The sequence below is a fragment of the Elephas maximus genome, chromosome 24, assembly GCF_024166365.1.
Source record: "Elephas maximus indicus isolate mEleMax1 chromosome 24, mEleMax1 primary haplotype, whole genome shotgun sequence".
NCBI classification, from domain to species: domain Eukaryota; kingdom Metazoa; phylum Chordata; class Mammalia; order Proboscidea; family Elephantidae; genus Elephas; species Elephas maximus.
Genome location: NC_064842.1, coordinates 21,388,108 through 21,405,868, shown reverse-complemented (window position 1 = coordinate 21,405,868; position 17,761 = coordinate 21,388,108).

Genomic DNA, 17,761 nt, shown 5'->3' with positions numbered 1-17,761 from the left:
CAGGGAATGAGATTTTTGCCAGGACTGTGGTCAGCTTCAGGCCTGAAGTAGCTTGCAGGTCCTGGATTAGTCACATCTTCATTTGTCCTCCCAGTATACACTGATAAAGATAGAAAAACTATGAACTATCAACAGAAGCCAAAACAATTTGTTAAATCCGATGCTTAGTCCTAACTAAAAAAAAAAAAAAAAAAGCTTAATAAACTAAAAATGGAAGGAATTTTTCTCAACTTTATGAGTATAACTTCCAGAAAACATCCTAATATGATGGTGAAATATTAAAAGTATCTTCATGACAATCAGGATAAGAAAAGGCGACCTCATATCCATGCTATCATTCAGCATTGTCCTAGAGGCCCTGGCCAGTGCAGTAAAATAAGAAAAATAATGACAGAGGCAAAATCATTTGCCATTATCATAAAGACCTTGTAACTAGAGTAATGTGAAAACCATTCGGTCCATGATTTTTACCCTAATTGATGAGGGTCTGATAGGATACAGATGATAATTTGGTACTACAAAAAAGAAGCCATTAGCATTCAGCTTCTAACATGAAAATAACAATAGTGTTCTTTTGAGCAGAAAAGATACCATTTCTTCCTATGACTGCAAAGTAATATTAGAATTAAAAAAAGAGTAAGTTTAAATCTTTTCTGAGTTCAGAGAAGAAATGGATGCAGGAGAGCAAAACAGGCAAACATTGACATGATTCCCCCCCACCCCACCCCAGGCAAGGAAAGGGAGAGCTGTGTAAGATAAATGAGGATAAACTGAGGGCAGAGAGATTCTCATGTTTTCTGCTCCCCATTTAAGTCACTGAGAGGAGTCCACCTCCTAGGTTGCCAATTTCAAAAATGAGATTCAAGCACATCAACTCAAATTGGAGATAGGGTGTGCTCACCAAGAGTTGGGCATTAGCACTTAGCTTTTCAGACCAGTGTCAGCTCTTGGATGGTGGAATTCTAGGAGAGCCTGGGGGCCTGTGACCTGGGGGCCAGAGAGAGCATGAGACAGAGACTCAGGGGTGCAGCCAGTCAGAATGGAGAGAAGGGCACAATAATAAGATTGGGACTCAGGGATGGAGAGCCACGGGCTGGTGAGGGGGGAATACGGCCACTGCATCCAGGAGCAGAAAGGGAAAAGGAAAGAGTTTTATCACCAGGCACAAACTATAGTACTGGAGCAGAGTACAGCAAAGTTGTCACTGCAGAGAAGACAAAATATGGGCATTATACACACATTGGATCCCCTCCCCACCACCACCATGGAGACAGAGTAATCTCCTCACAAACCTAGGCGTCATCTTGGGGAAAACGAAGAGACAGGGGCAGATCTCCAAAAGACTATTCTCTTTGTTTTCCCCAGAAAGACAGAATATTCTAAAGAGACTCTTCAAATTATTAGATTGAACTAATGAGGCTAAACATGTAGTTGAATGTTTTTGCTGCTAACTAGCAAGTAGATAAACCAGATTGACTATGTGAAAAAGAAAGTGAGTACATTTTCTCTCATATGTAAGTTGCAGGATGATATAAATTTTATAACCAGATGCCTGTCCACTAAGAAGCTGCCAAAAAATCAGCTGGAATATTGTTAAAGATGAGAGTAAGGTAGCCAGGTATAATATCAAAGCCAAAAAGCCAGTGCCATCGAGTCGATTCCGACTCACAGCGACCCTATAGGACAGAGTAGAACTGCCCCATAAGTTTCCAAGGAGCACCTGGCGGATTCGAACTGCCGACCTTTGGGTTAGCAACCTTAGCACGTAACCACTACACCACCAGGGTTTCTGGTATAATATCAACATATAAAAATCAGAAGTTTTACTACGTACTAAACCAAAAAACACCAAACCCAGTGCCCGTTGAGTCAATTCCGACTCACAGTGACCCTGTAGGACAGAGTAGAACTGCCCCATAGAGTTTCCAAGGAGCACCTGGCGGATTCAAACTGCTGACCCTTTGGTTAGCAGCCGTAGCACTTAACCACTACACCACCAGGGTTTCCACTACATACTACAAAAAAAAAAAAAAAAGTAACAACTAATTAGGAATGTAATGGGGAAAAAAGATCCCATTAATAATACAATGAAAACTATACTTAAGAGAAGTGCCCGATCCGTACAAAGAACAAAAATGAGTGTGAGTGGCCATCTAAGATACTCCACTCGTCGCACACTGGAGCAAAGGAGAATGAACAAAAACCAAAGACACAAGGGAAAGGTTAGTCCAAAGGACTAATGGACCACAGCTACCACAGCCTCCACCAGACCGAATCCAGTACAACTAGATGATGCCTGGCTACCACCACCGACTTCTCTGACAGGGATCACAATAGAGGGTCCCAGACAGAGCTGGAGAAAAATGTAGAACAAATTTCTAACTCACAAAAAAAGACCACTGACCTGCCAGAGACTGGAGAAACCCCGAGAGTATGGCCCCCAGACACCCTTTTTGCTCAGTACTGAAGTCACTCTTGAGGTTCACCCTTCAGCCAAAGATTAGAAGGGCCCATAAAACAAAATGAGACTAAGTGGGCACACCAGCCCAGGGGCAAGGATGAGAAGGCAGGAACAAACAGGAAAGCTGGTAACGGGGAACCCAAGGTCGAGAAGAGGAGAGTATTGACATGTTATGTGGTTAGCAACCAATGTCACAAAACAATATGTGTACTAACTGTTTAATGAAAAACTTTCATTTAAAGTACAATGAAAAAAAGAATTCAGTGACACTAATCCTTCATAAAAAAAAAAAAAAAAAATCCTTCATACATCCTAACATATACAGTAGTCCCTTAGGCAATTGCTGTAGGAGAAGAAATAGAAATTCAGCTCCCAATTTTAGTTTAGCCTAATCTTCGTCCATGGAGTTCAGCCAAACCACTTCAATAGCCGTGACAGTTTGTCACTGGGGGTGCAGGATATCAAAGAAATCTCCCTTCCAAACACATCAGTGTGAAAATGCTCTTCCTGACCAGCTGCCAACAGATAAGATACATTCGAGACTTGAACAGAATCAGAAGAGAAGCTTGCCACACGCAATTTATCTTTGCCAATTGTCTTAACTGTTTTTTTCCCCCCACAGTTGACAGAAAAGTAAGTATCCTCTTCAAACCAACTGTAGCTCAATAAGTAACATATAAACTACCCAGGCAGAAAGGCCATTTTGTTCCCAGCTTATACTCCTGTATTTTTATATGTGTGGTACATAGAGAAGTATATGATGTTTCTTTAAGTTTTTGTTTTGAAATAATTATAGCCTCATAAGAAGTTGCAACAGTAATAAATACATGGAGTCCTGTGTGTTCTCCATTTAGTTTCCCCAAATAGTGACACTGTATTTAACTACAATACAATTTAGGGTTTCAGGTTAATGTTGAGTAATTTTTTTTAAGTATAAGTATGTCCCAGTATTATTTGTTGTTTATCTGAAATTCAAATTTAACTAGTCATTCTGCATTTTTGCTAAATTCTGGCAACCCTATAGATACACAAAATGTGGTATATACATCAAATGGAATATTACTCAGCCATAAAGAGAAATGAAGGCCCAATACATGCTACAATACGGTTGAACTTTGAAACTTCATTCTGAGTGAAGTAAGTCAGTCACAGAAGGACAAATATTGTATCATTCCACTTATATGAAATTTCTAGAATAGGCAAATGGGTAGAGAGCAAAGTTTATTAGTGGCTACCAGGGGCAGGAGGGAGAGGCAAAGAAGGATTAACGCTCAGGGCACAATGAGATTCTATAAAAGGTGATGGGAAAATTCAGGAACGGTTAATGGCGATGGTTGAACAACGTGATGAACACAATGTCACAGAACTGTACATGTGAAGATTGAAGAAATGGCAAATGTTTATTCACTTATATGTTCACCGCAACAAAAGTAAAAAAAAGAGGGAGTGAAATGAAATTCTGATACATGCTACAACATGGATGCATCTTGAAACCATTAGACTGAGTGAAATAAGTCAGTCACGAAAGAGCATTATATGACCTCTCTTACACGAAATATCTAAAATAGGGAAATGTGTACAGACTGAAGCTGTTGATGTTTTTGAAGGGTGGATGGGAGGGAAGAGGAAAGGGGTATTCATTTTTTTTAGGGGACACTGAGCTTCTGTTAAGGGTGATGGAGACATCTGGAAATGGATAGTGGCGATAATTGCATGGCATGACAAACACAATCTATGTGAAGAATCTTGAAATGGCAAATGTTTTGTAACATATATATTTACCACAATGAAAAAAAAAGATTTGGCAACCCTGAGTAGAATATAAAACCAGGAAATTGACATCGGTGCAATTCTGGTAACCAGACTACAGGTCTTATTCAATGATCACCAGCTTTACGTGCACTCACTTGCATGTCTATATATAGTTTACAATTTTTTTTAATTATTTCAATAACAAAAATAATCTGAGGGTTTTGCAACGCCAAGCCCAGTGCAGCTGTACCTAATCCTTGCCAGATATGCCATGGGGACTGGTGGGCCCGCCCAAGAACCTAGCTAAATGAACAGGCTATGTGCAGCAACATCCTAGGAAACCAAGAGGTTTAGGTTTTGCTCTTTTTCTAGAGAACTCAGTTGGCTTTCCGTCCGCCTGGGGAAGGTCTACTACTTGAATTTCCTTTGTGTTTATTGTCTCTGGACTATGATTTCCTCTGTGAATAGCCACACTCTAATGCTTTATAACAAGACGAAGAGCCAAATTCCTCCTCCTGGGCATAATTTATATTCTTTCTCCCAGTGATTCGATATTCAATCTCTTGGATATTTATCTTTATTATCTATGTGAACAGTGGTGCTAAAAATAAGAAAGGAAAACCATGCAGGGAAACAAATCCAATGCACACTGCCTAAGCCATGCTGATCAGGCAGCTTTCATTAATGACTGCTGGTCAGAGACACTATCAGCCTCAGTGGCCAACACCACCAGAGGAGCCAGGAAACAACTTGCAGCCCTTAGAAAAACTTACATTCCCCAGGTGAAGGGCAATGGTGTTTTCAGCAGCAGAATTCTCTCCTTCCGTGTGGGAGGCCTGAGTTCCATTCCATCCAACGCACCTCATACGCAGCCACCGCCCAGCTGTCAGGGGAGGCTTGTGTGTCACTGTGATGATAAACAGGCTTCAGGGGCACTTCCAGACCACGCTGGGCTAGGAAGAGAGGCCTGATGATCTACTTCTGAAAATCAGCCAGTGAAAACTCTATGGATCACAACAGTTTGCTCACAATGTTCTGATCCGGTTGCCCATGGGGTCACCATGAGTCAGGAGCCAACTGCGTAGCAGCCAACGACAACATCTCAGAAGCAGGCATATTTTAAATACGTGGGGTGGTGCTTTTGAAGAGTTAAAGAAAGAAGGCTTTTATGAAAGATACATTACATCAGGATAGTACCCTAAAACACAGGAAAAGAAATACGCAAGAACTTTGACTTATAGATAGCTGGGAGACCAGGGAAATCTAGGAAATCCACACCTAGGCCCTTCTCCTTTATGGAAAAGACACCTATTGTGCTCAAAATTATTTCTCGGACTTCTACAAGCCAATGGGGAAATTTTCAGTTTCCCGTCAAAAATGAAAAAAATGAGAATTCTGTATGTTTTTTGTAGTTATAAAAGTATGTATAAGACAACATTTGCTAGTTCAACATTTTTTACATGTACAATCCAGTGACACCAATTATGTCAATCACGTTGTGCAAGCATCACCCATAATCATTGCCAAATTTCCCATCACCTTAAACAGAAATTTAAAACCCATAGCTGTTGAGTTGATTCTGACTCATGGTGACCCTACAGAGCAGAGTAGAACTGCCCCATAGGGTTTCCAAGGCTGTAATCTTTATGGAAGCAGACTGCCACATGTTTCTCCTGCAGAGCTGCTGGTGGGTTCAAACAGCCCATCTTTCAGTTAGCAGCCGAGCTTAACGACTTGCCACCAGGGCTCCTAATAGAAACTTACTGCTTCCTAAACAATGACTTTCCCTTTCCCTCTCCCTCCCACCCCTAGTAACCACTAATAAAGTTTGATCTCTATGCATTTTCCTAATATAGGTATTCCATATAAGTGATAGCATACAATATTTGTCCTTTGTAACTCACTTCCTTCACTCTGCATAATGTTTTCAAGGTTCATCCATGTTGCAGGACTGCATTTCCAGAGTTCAGTGTTTCTTCTTAAAGGACTATCCTTTACTCTAAAGTATGTTCTTTCTGCTTTTTAGTACTAAAAACCCCAGGTCCAAAGGATATGCTCTGCTCTCACTGCTGTTTTCTTGGTGGTATAAAGTTTCCCTACCTATCCGCTTGATTCTCTCTTTCATATCTCAAAAGAGATTGGCTCAAGACACAATCCAGTCTTGTAGATTGAGTCCTGCCTCATTAACATAACTGCTGCTAATCCCATCTCACCAACATCATAGAGATAGGATTTACAACACATAGGAAAATCACGTAAGATGACAAAATGGTGGACAATACTGGGAATAGTGGCCTAGCCAAATTGATACACATATTTTTGGGGAACACAATTCAATCCGAGACATACTAAATGAGAGTTTTTGTCCTTTGCTGTTTCACTTGGCAAATGAACTAGTTATATCCACAATATGTAATTCAATATAACACACAACTCCCGTACTCACTGGTAGACAACACTAAGCATTTATTTCTAGTTCTCACGTCTATGGATTGGCTGGGGCAGCTCTGATCCATTGGTCACATCTTCCTGGGACCAACAGGCCATGTGGTACATGGTTTTCTCATGACAATGGCAGAGAAGCAAGAGGGCAACCTCAAACAGCCCTTCGGCCAAAGCAAGTCATACAACTGAGTCCAAAGTCAGGGGCTGGGAAATTACACCCCACACCCTCCTCATGAGGACAAAGTTGTGAAAGTGTAACACTGCTTGTTATAGAGTCACCTGTGACTCATGGAGATCCCACATATAACAGAATGAAATGCTACCTGGTCCCACACCATCCTTATGATCACCAGCGTGCTTGAGCCCATTATTGCCTTCCAAACTAGGGGCTTATCTTCCAACACTATATCAGACAATATTCTGTTGTAATTCATAGGGTTTTCATTGGCTAATTTTCAGAAGTAGATCTCCAGCCTTTCTTCCCAGTCCATGTTCGTCTGGAGGCTCTGTTGAAACCTGTCTGTCATGGGTAACCTTGACAGTATTTTAAATATAGGTGGCGCAGCTTTCAACATCACAGAAACATGCAAGCCACCACAGTAAGACAAACTGATAGACGGATGGTGGGTATGACTCTGCAAGGGAGCAGAAAACTGTGACTGATGCTTCAGTCTACCACATTCGACTGTGTGGATCATAACAAATTATGGATAACATTGCGAAGAATGGGAATTCCAGAACACTTAATTGTGCTCATGAGGAGCCTTTACGTAGATCAACAGGCAGTTGTTTGAACGGAACAAGGGGATACAGACTGGTTTAAAGTCAGGAAAGTTGTGTGTCAGGGTTGTATCCTTTCACCATACCTATTCAATCTGTATGCTGAGCAAATAATCTGAGAATCTGGACTATATGAAGAAGAATGGGGCATCAGGATTGGAGGAAGGCTCTCAAACAACCTGCGGTATGCAGATGACACAACCTTGCTTGCTGAAAGTGAAAGCGTTTACTAATGAAGATCAAAGACCACAGCCTTCAGTATGGGTTGCACCTCAACATAAAGAAAACAAAAATCCTCACAACTGGACCAATGAACAACATCATAATAAACAGAAAAAAGATTGAATTTGTCAAGGATTTCATTTTACTTGGATCCACAATCAACAGCCATGGAAGCAGCAGTCAAGAAATTAAAAGATGCATTGCATTGGGCAAATGTGCTGCAAAGGAGCTCTTTAAAGTGTTGAAAAGCAGGGATGTCACATTGAAGACTAAGGTGTGCCTGACCCAAGCCATGGTATTATTCAATTGCATCATATGCATGTGAAAGCTGGACAATGAATAGGAAGACCGAAGAAGAATTTATACCTTTGAATTGTGGTATTGGCAAAGAATATTGAATATACCACGGACTGCCAAAAGAAGAAACAAATCTGTCCTGGAAGAAGCACAACCAGAAGGCTCCTTAGAAGCAGGGGTGGCAAGACTGTGTCTTACATACTTTGGAGATGTCAGAAGGGATCAGTCCCTGGAGAAGGACATCATGCTTGGCAAAGTACAGGGTCAGCGGAAAAGAGGAAGACCCTCAATGTGATGGATTGACACAGTGGCTGCAACAGTGAACTCAAGCATAACAACGATTGTGAGGATGGCGCAGGATCGGGCAGTGTTTTATTCTGTTGTGCATAAGGTCGCTATGAGTCGGAACTGACTCGACGGCACCTAACAACAACAACCACATGTTGGTAAGTATATCAACCTCAGTTTTCCCTGCTATTTGCTGGCCTGAGAAACATAACAGTTTGAGAGCCACAGTTTCAAAGGATATTTTTGACCAGAAAAAAAAAAAAAAATTAACAGAGTAAACAGTAGTTTAGGAAGACGAGAGGTGGAGGCACGTATTAGAACTTGTTGCCATCACCAACACAATGGGTCCTCATTAGGCCTTGATTGTGTCAGTTTCAAATGTTCTGTTCCAACATCTCTCATTTTGTAAAACATGACAATAATCTGGGGTAATTTACAACAACTGTACTGTACCTGCCGTGTTTTTAAGGTATCTTTGCTATAGCATTTAGGTGTTTTGTATTGTCTTGTTATGAACATTGGAAAGAAATTTATTATCAGATTTCTGTAAGAGAACATAGGTAATTGATTCATTTACCTGGTCCAGCTTTCCCTATGCAAATGCACCCAGTCTCCATCTTAGGAACTTAAAGGCATTAGTTCATTATTAATTCATCATCCAAATTGTCCCTTTATGACAGATCATACCCTTTCAAGCTCGTTCACATTCAGCTTTGCTCAAAGCCTTTTAAAAAAAATTTTACTTTTTAATTAAAATTGCCCTTGAAACCCGTAACAATGGCCTCAAGTCAGAAAGTTTAATAAACAAACACAGAAAATTCCAAGAAATGGTTAGAGCGTTTTGAAAATTACCTACTCACTTACATTATGCTCTTATCAGAACTAGGGTCTCCAGCAGAGTCAACTAAGATAAATGGCTTGAACTTTATTTCAAGACCTTTCTCTGATTTGCTGAGTTGTAGTGGGCAGGGTGCTTAATTTCTCTGTTCCTTTGATTCTATGTTTACAAAAATATGTATGTGGGTGCGTTTCCAAGTTCTTTGGAAGAGAAACGATACCTGGGAATTGCTTCATAGACCTAGGAAGGATGTTCTAAAGCTTCAGCACAAAGTCAGAGGAGAACAACCTCCTCTTAACAAGGACTTAAATACCACACTTCTCCTTTCTCAAAAGAAAGCATTGCCTGGCCACCTGTTCCCCAGTCTGATTGCTGGGTGCAGCTACACAAGAGGAGACAAAGGCCTTTTGTTTTCTAACCAGCTGCATCTGGCCATTGGTCTGGTTGGAGAGTTCTGTAGAACAGTGAGGACTACAGAGCTTCTTGCTACTCAGCTCATCTCTCTGGTTTCTCTATGTTATAGGGTCCAGGGGTTTGTGTCTTCTTCAAGAAAAGGTCATTTGGCCATTACGACACCCTCAACCTTCACCCAGGGTCAACTTCAGGCAGTTTACGTCAGGTGAAAAGAACTTTTTTGGAAGTGGGAGGGAGACAGAGAGAACCGAAGCAGAGGGGAAGTTAGTGGGGAGCCTGGTAATTCGGTGGGGCACTGGCCGTTTGGTTTTGGTTTTCATCATAAACATGTGAATTGAGCTCCTTCATCACATGGAGATGGTATCTCACATGGTGCCAGGTAGCTTAGGCGCTGAGCTGAGAAGGCTGGTGAGACTCTAACCCTGATGCCTAATCTTTGAGGGAATGAGAAATGACATCCTCCTCAGAAAAGAATGACAGCTGGGAATTGACATTCTCTGCCCCCCCCCCCCCAAAAAAAAGTTAGAAAGGAGAGGAAAGAAGAGCAACAAAATTTTGGAAGCTAGGAAATAAAGGGTAAGTAACTGAACTAGGTTGAATAGTGTCCACCCCAAAACTTATGTCCAACCAGAGCCCCAGAATAGGGCCTTTGAAGATGTAATTGGTTAGTTACAATGAGGTCATACTGAATTAGGCTGGGGCCTAAACTGAATAACTGGTGTTTTCCTAAGAACATCACGTGAAGACACAGGGACACACACAGGGGGAAGAAGGCCATGTGACTGCAGAGGCTGAGATTGAAGTGATGCAGCTCTAAGCCAAGGAATGCTGAGGACTGTTGGCAACTTTCAGAAGATAGGAGACTTAAGAAAGAATTCTGCCCTAGAGCCTTCAGAGGGAACACGGCTGTCTTAGTCTCCTAGAGCTGCTATAACAAAATACCACAAACTGGGTGACTTATAAGAACCAAAATTTACTGTCTCTACAGGATGGAAGTTCGAATCAGGATATCAGCCAGTTGTTCCCTTCTGAGGGCTCTGAGGGAGCATTTGTTTCATGCCTCCCTCCTGTCTTCTGGTGGCTCCTGGCAATCCTTGGCACTCCTTGGCTTGCAGCTACGTAGACCTCCTTGGTCATATGGCCATTATTCCTTTTTCTATGTAGTGGCATCTGTTCTCTTTTATAAGATGTCACTCAGATGGGATTAGGACCCATCCTACTCCATGTTTGTTGTAGTTGTTAGTTGCTGTCAAGTCAGCTCTGACTCTTGGCGACCCCGTGTCCAGCAGAACAAGTTGTTGCCCAGTCCTGTGCCATCTTCAAAATTGTTGATATGCTTCAGTCCATTGTTGCAGCCACTTTGTTCTTTCCAACCTAGGGTGCTCATCTTCTAGGGCTGTATCAGACAATATTCAGTTGTGAGCCATAAATTTTTTATTGTCTAAGTTTTTAGAGGTAGGTTGTCAGATCTTTCTTCCTGACCCTTCTTAGTCTGGAAGATCAACTGAAACCTGTCCACTGTGGGTAATCTTGCTGGTCTTTGAACACTAATGGCATAGCTTCAAGCATCACAGAACGTGCAAGCCTCCACAGTACAACAAACTGACAGATGGATGGTGGTACTCTACCTTAAAAGACTATTTCCAAACAAGGTCACATCCACAGGTGCAGACATTAGGACTTCAACATATCTTTTTGAGCGACAAAATTCAATCCATAGCAACAGCCTCACCAACACCTTTGTTTCGGACACTTAGCCTCTAGAACTGTGTGAGAATCAATTTCTGTGGTTTTCAGCCACCCAGTCTGTGGTAATTTGTTAGAGCAGCCCTAGGAAATTAATAAAGTGACTTTGAAGTCATGAGAAAGCTGAATCTCAGCCAGCAGAGGGGCAAGCCAAAAAGTCACAGGATTTATACCATGGAGCTCCCCATGGTCTCAGGAGTTGGCAGCTCTGAGTAAGTCTAGAAGTGCAGTGATGGTGGGGCAGGAACAAGAGGATTGATGAATGGTCTCTTTGAAAAAAGCTAGAGCCACACATAACCTCCCCAGTTTGGGTTAGCCAGGCAACTGCCCCTGCCTGAACTGGCCAGAAGACTGGATGTATATTCTCTGATAGTATAAAACAGAGGATCCCTAGGCAGAGCAACACCCAGGCATGATGGAGAGCTGTAGGTAAGGGTTGCCTCAATGGAAGCAGAAGCTTATTTAAAATTCTGCATATTCTATTTTGAAAACCTCCCTCAACACTATCCTTCACCCCAGATTTTCCCTCACCACCCTCTGAAAGACTAGCAGCTGAATTGAAATCCTCAAGGCAGGATATTAGAGGAGCCTTCTCAGGGGAATCTCTTTCCTTAACAGAAAAGACTTTATGATACTGAAATTGAGGAGTCCCAAAATGAAACAGGCCACCCATGCCACCCTACAATGAACCTAGCAATAAGCAAGCCACATTCACACAGCTTCTAATCAAATTTTTAGCACGACTTCTTAAAATGTATGGGCATGTAGCAAAGAATTGTCTGACATTTGAGTAAAACTTTTTAATTAAAAAAAAAAAAAAGGAGAGGCCAAAACATACAAAGAGAAAAAAAAGAAATGTGGAGAAAACTATTATGCAATAAAAAAATTGCAAACAATTATTTTTCTAAAAACAAATGGGAAAAGGGTAGATCGTTTAGAAGGTGGTGTTAGAAAGACTGTTTTACCCTCCTGAGAATTTGAAGTTGGATCACTATCTAATGCTACAAAGAAGGGCTCTAGAAGGATTAAAAGCTCAGAATACACTGGACTTGTCCACAGCAAGGTTGTAATCTAGAAGAGAGTGAAGCAATGTCTTCAGAATTATGAGGGAAAAATGGTTTCCAATCTAGAATTCTATACACAGCTGATCTATCAATCTAATGTAACAGTAGAAGTTCAAGTTCTCAAAATATTCACCGCCTTGCACAGTCTCAGGAAGATACTGGAATATGTGTTCCATCCAAACAAGAGAAGAAACCAAAAGAGGATCCCAATAGAAAAGAAAGGCCAATGGAGTCCCCAGGATGATTCCTTTGCAGATTTGCAGCAGACCAAGAAATCAACCCACTCAGATCAGAGAAACCCAGAGGCTTTGGGGGAGACATTGTCAAGAAGATGGAAGATGTAAAAATATTTAATCTATTTGAACTTATTGAAAGTAGATTTATTATATAAGTAGCAAAGAGTTGGAGATAAATTAGCGAGAAGAACATGGAAAGCTAAGCACATACACATGCAAGATAGTTGTTAAATTCAGGGAAAACAAATTGTTCAAGAAAGGAAAATAACCAAAATACACTCTCATCACACCAGGAGGATACAGGGCCCTGAAATATGTGAGAGAGAACTAAATCCTCATCTTTCAGAGAGGTGAGTCAGGCAGAAGGAAGGCCTAAAACTGAAGAGATAAATACTAAAAGAATTAGTTATAAGAGTTGAAAGCTCTTTTAGCTCCTGATATAACTCCATGTGATTTCAATGCCCACACAGATGATCCTTCCAACATCCTGGTCCCTCAGTTCTTTGACCCTCTTGTTCTCTCTGATCTATAATCCCACCCAGGAATTGTTACTACCGATAAGTGCAATGCCTCCATATTGTCTGTTTCAAGAATAATGGTTCTCTGATAAACTCCTGCTATTTTCTATCAGACTCTCTCTAATACTCCAAGTCAAACAATTCTTTGATCCCTCTGGGATCTACAATCAACCAATTCTACCAGCTTTCACTTTTCTTCATCCCCTGACGCTCTTCATTTCCCTTCCATCCCAGCTTAGATAATCAGTAAATTAAAAATACCCTCAAACGTCCTTTCCCTTTCCTTACTTGTCATTCTCTCATCCTCATAAAACCTCAATATTGGTTAAATCCAACTTTCCTCTTACAAGGAACCCCTGTTAATCTGGATGTCGCTGGAGAAAACATACAATGACACTGACTAGCCTCACTTCACATTCATGAACACCAACTTCAAGTATGCCCTTAGTACTTCCCCCTTCAATTCACGCTGACACTCTTTCCTCAAATCCCAACAAACATTTCTGAATCCAAATCCTCAGCTGATGACCCTGCTCCCTACTTCAAGGAGAAACCAGAAGCAATCAGAAGAGAACTTGCATAGGCTGTCTCCACCTCCCACCACCTATGTCAATGCCCATATTCTCTGCATCCTTCTCCATCCTTTGAATGAACTGTCAGGGCTCCTAAGTCCAGGTCTTCTGTTTGTGAAATAGACCCCCTCGCCTACTCAAGGACATCTCTGAAGCACTTTCTCTCCTGTACCATTAATGGTTTTCCTTCTCTACTGGATCATCTCTATCAGCCTATTCACGTCTTATTTATCCTATTTTAACAACACACTCTCCTGACCCCACTTCAACCCGGTTTTTCTGCTAGCCTTCTTAGAAACGTCCCTAAGGATAGATGTCTAGACTCCTTGTCTTCAATTCTTCTCATTCTCTTTTTAAATTTTGCTCATGTAATATTTAATTAATACAATAGAATGTATGTAATTCAGGGAACATAAATAATAAAATAAACATCTACGAACCTCCTACTCCACTTAAAAATTAGAACATCACCAGTTTCATTGTATCAACTAATGTGTTCCTTCCCTCTCCCGTCACTTGGCCCTTTCTCCCCCAAATGGAGCACTTCCTACCTTGAATGTTATGTTTCTCATTCTCTTCATGCTGTAAGGTTTTATCACACACATGTGCACTCCTAAACAACACATATTAAACATGAGCAGTGTAGGTTTGTGTTCCCTTCACACTGAAGACATTTCAAATTTAACGTCTAGAAGCTCCTGATCATTTCCCACTCACCTACCCCCAGTCTTTACAGTCTTGCAATGTCATCTTTCTAGTTGCTCACACAGAAATATTTTAGTTATGTATAACTTCTCTCCTTTTCTTAAAACATATTATTCAAACTTTTAGAAAATTCAGTTGGTTTTGCCCTCAGAGTATATTCAGAATCCAACCACTTCTCACCTCTACTGCTTTCATCCTGGTCTAAGCACCATCCATCTCTCCTCCCCGTTACTGAAAGACCCATAAAACCATATCCCTGCTTTTTGCTTTGCTCCCAACCCCAATCACCCAAACTAAACCAAACAGTTGCCATCAAGGTGATTCTGAGTCATGGCAATCCCATGTGATACAGAGTAAAACTGCCTCATAGGGTTTGCTTGGCTGTAATCTTTATGAAACTGGTTCATCAGGCCTTTCTGCTGCAGAGCTCCTGGGTGCGTTTGAACCACCAACTGTTAGGTAAGTAGCTGACTGGAAACTATTTGTGCCACGCACTCACTCACTCACAGTCTATTGTCAACATAGCAGCTGTGTGATTATCTGAAAAGCTAAGCCAAATCATATTATTCTTTAACACTCTGCAGTGCAAAAATCGACAAAGGGCTACATGCTGTGGGCTGCCTCTCCCCTCACACGTAACTTTGCAGATTTCCTTTCCCACAAAAAAAGAAAAACAAAATAAACCCATTGCCATCGATTCTGACTCATGGTGATTCCATGTTTATCAGAGTAGAAATGAGCTCCACAGGGTTTGCTCAGCTGTAATCTTTATGGAACCAGATTGCCAGGCCTTTCTTCCATGTTGCCTTTGAGTGAGTTCAATTAGTAGCTGACTGCAAACTGTTTGCACCAACCAGGGACTTACCTCTCCCAGAGAAGAGACATTCACATTTCTCTGACCCATCTGATGTCCTCGAAGGATATCATGTCCACCATACCCCATTTCAGGGCCTCTCTCCATGCCACTCCCTCTGCCTAGGAGGCTCTTCACCTTGCACATTCTCTCCTCCCATGTGGCCAGCTGTCCCTCACCTCCTTCACTTCTTAAATATCCCCTTACCAGTAAGACCTTCCCCACCAGTCTGCTTTAAATAGCATCCTTAACCCTAACAACACATCTTATCCCTCTTTCCTGCCTTATTTTTCTGCATAACATTTATCACACTCTGACATACTGTATCTTTTGCTTGTTTGTCTGTTGTCTAACTTCTGCCACTAAAATATAAGCTCCTTAAAGGCTTCTATTTGTCTTTTTTGTTTGCTGCTCTATACCCAGCAATGCCTATAACATACTAGTATTATGGATTTAGTTGTGCCTTCCCCCCAAAAATATGTTGAAATCCTAACCCTCGTACCTGTAAATATAATCCTAATTGGAAATAAAGGTTTCTTTTTGATATATTAATGAGATCAGATCCGGTCGGGTAGTTACTAATTCTAATCACTTCTGAGTTATAAAAAGAGCAGACCAGATACAGAGACACACACAAGGGAAAAGGAAGACAGACAATGCTGACAGATGCATCTACAAGCTAGGGACACCACCTATTGCTGGCAGCTACTAGAAGCTAAAATAGACAAGAAAGGACTTCCCCCTAGAGCCATGCCCTGAATTCAGACTTCTAGCCTCCTGCTCTGTGAGTAAATATATTTACATTCTTTAAAGACACCACCTTGTGGTATTTCTGTTATGGCAGCACTAGGTAACTAAGATATTAAAAAAAATATTCACTGAATTAACAAATGGATGGATGAATAAATGAATGAGCGAATATAAGCAATCTTCTCACTTCTCTCATCTCGTACCAGCTACCAATATCTCATTCTAAACTCCATATCCCATCCCTTTTTGCTTAGCCCTAACCAAACCCCAGACCAAGTAAAAATGGTGGTTATCACCTAACCTCAGTGATTTCTACATGGTAATTACGCATTCTCTCTCTGCCTCTTCCTGGATCCTTAGCATATGTGCCCCACAAGTTTTACCTCTCTATCATTCAGCAATCCTGAAGGCCGTGTCGTAAAATTGTTCTTCTTGTTGTTGGGTGCCATCAAGTCAGTTCCGACTCATAGAGACCCTATAGGACAGAGTAGGACTGCCCCATAGGATTTCCAAGGAGCAGCTGGTAGATTTTAACTGCTGACCTTTTGGTTAGCAGCCAAGCTTTTAACCACTATGCCACTAGGGTTATAGAATCAGAAATTTTTAAATGTGTTCTTCTACAGCTAAAGAAAAAATGCTGTCTCCCTGGGAGTCATTATCTATATTTATCTTCTATCACTGACAAAAGTCCATTGTCAATTACCCACTCCTCACTTACTGACATGGTTAGGTTCCAAAGTCTATGTCACTATGCAAAAATCAGGGTTATGTGAAAATGGAGGATGACTACATCATTACATAACTGCGAAATTACATCATTGCATAACTGCCAAGCCACTAAGAATCATGGCCCAGCTAAGTTGACACATAACTTTAACCATCACAGCCAGTGTTTCTCTTGCCTCACGCCTCGGTGTTCATTACTGTCAGACATACATGCTTAATGTGAAAAATAATCAAATAGTAGACTTTTGCTATTGTCGTAAATGCAAAATGTCAGATAACGAGATAGATGATAAGTGAGGAGTAGGTGTATAAGGCCATTAAAGCCTGAAGCCTGAGCCTATGGGTGAAACATCTAATTTCTCAGTTTTCTTTTGCTTTTAAGAAGTTGTGGCATATTTGGATTTAATATTTCACTTAGAAAAATTAAAGGAAAAAGACCAGATTCCATTTACCCTTCCTTTGTCTCAGAAAGTTTTACATCAGAAAACCCTAAATTACATGAAGTTTACAAAATTAATTGCCTCATGAATAAATGGATTTATTATTCAACATGCTGGGAAGCACATTTTATTATTCAGTATCCTTGGAACAAAATATTTGAAATGTGGGATGAAATATTTTCCAGCTGCTTCACCAAAATGTGGTGGCCTACAAGGAGCACTTGCAGATTAACATAAAACGTTCATCAGGAGGCTTGCCGGCAACCTGGAAGGGAAATAGCTGCATTTTTTTTTATTGCTAACAATTACCATTAAATGTATGGTTTGTAGCCATTTTTATCGTATTGTACTCTGAAACTTACCTAAGATCACAGCAGCTATATCAAGAGATCTCATAAACTATCCAGGAAAGAACTAGAATCTTACAGAAATGTTCTTAAAAATTAGGAAGATATGAATGACCAAACAGCTTAAAAATCAATGGTTTCATTATATGTTTTGTTGAAGAATTCACGTTCAATATTCCTATAACCCACGAGCTCTTAACAAATATAACAATCAAGGAAAACAGTTTTCAATTTTTAACTATCTTGCTAAATTCCAATTTCCTGACATCTCTGAGCTCCCTCTTATCCTCCCTCTGAGTCTGGCTTC